Source organism: Eschrichtius robustus, chromosome 9 (genome assembly GCF_028021215.1).
Source record: "Eschrichtius robustus isolate mEscRob2 chromosome 9, mEscRob2.pri, whole genome shotgun sequence".
Lineage (NCBI taxonomy): Eukaryota > Metazoa > Chordata > Mammalia > Artiodactyla > Eschrichtiidae > Eschrichtius > Eschrichtius robustus.
The window spans coordinates 7755001-7756303 of record NC_090832.1 but is presented as its reverse complement, the minus strand read 5'-3'; the positions used below and the strand labels follow the sequence as shown (position 1 = coordinate 7756303).

At 36.7% G+C, this 1303-nt stretch overlaps 1 protein-coding gene across 3 annotated transcripts in view; it reads right to left on the bottom strand.

Moving 5' to 3' along the window:
• Positions 1-1147: 1147 nt before the first annotated feature.
• Positions 1148-1303, bottom strand: part of SLC22A2 (solute carrier family 22 member 2) — a 29867-nt gene continuing 29711 nt past the window's right edge. For all 3 annotated transcript variants that reach the window (XM_068551156.1, XM_068551154.1, XM_068551155.1), the window contains one exon: positions 1148-1303. This exon is cut by the window's right edge. The gene's annotated coding sequence lies outside the window, so the exon portion shown is untranslated.

Here is a 1303-nt window from a genome sequence, read left to right as displayed (position 1 = left end):
GACTTCTTGCCTGTTTGCCTGCTTACAAAAAATGGTGTTGCATTCCTGGCACACAGAAAAAGGAATGCGGATTTTAGAATGTTAATTGTATTGCCCTCTCTGTGCTCTTATTATGTTTTTATTCCAATGTTTCTTTCAGTTTACAAGAGGTGGAATTGTACCCAGGGGTCAGCAGACTTTCTCCGTAAAGGGCCAGATAGTAAATCTTTTAAGGTTTGTGGGTCAGAGAATCTTTGTAGCAACTACTCACTCTGCTGCTGTCACTGCAAAGCCGCCATAGAGGGTATAGAAGTGAATGGGTGTGGCTGTGTGCCAATAAAACTTTATTTAAAAAACAGGCAGTGGGCTGGATTTGGCTTATGGACTGAACCCTGTGTCTACAGCAAGAGTTCTTAACTAAGTGAAGGATTGGTAAAACCTGTGAAAGTGTATGCAAATTTGGGGTATGTATTTTTCTGGAGAGAGGAACTGTAGTTTTCTTTGGATTTCAAAGGCATTTTTATCACTAACTTTAAGAAACATTGCTACAGAGAAATGGCCTCTTCTGGGCCCCCCTAGGATTTAATTTTTTAAAATATTGTACTTTTAATCATTTATTTTCAAAAATTTTATTTTGAAATAACTATAGATTTACAGGAAGTTGCAAAGATAGTACAGAGAGGTCCTGGGTCCCCTTCACCTAATTTCCCCCAATGGTTACATCTTACATAATTAAAGTATAATATCAAAACCAGGAAACTGACATTGATGCAGTATGTGAATATGGACCTATGTCATTTTATCACTCATGTAGGTTTAGGTAACCACTACCGTAATTAACCACTAATCTGTTTTCCATCTCAATAGTTTTTCTTTGAGATTGGCTTTTATCACTCAGCATAATGCCCTTGATATCCATTCAAATTGTCTGTGTATTGTTGCTTTGTTGCTTTTCTTGTTGAGGAGTATTCCTTAGTATGAGGGACATTTTGGTCATTTCCAGATTTTGTCTATTATAGATAAAAACTGCCATGAGCAATTGTGTATGGAATTTTGTGTGGATATATGTTTTCCTTTCTCTGGGATAAATGCCCAGGAGTCCAACTGCTGGGTGATATTGTGAGTGCATATTTAGTTTTTTTAAGAAACTGCAGAACTATTTTCCAGAGTTAATCATTTATTTTTAAAAACAGCATGAACATGCCATGGACATGCACATGAAAACATAAAAATGTAAGAATTACAGAAAAATCTAAAATCTTTCCTTGTGCACTGCCCAGTCCCATTCCTCCTCCCCCTAGATCATTAGTTAGATGTACATCCT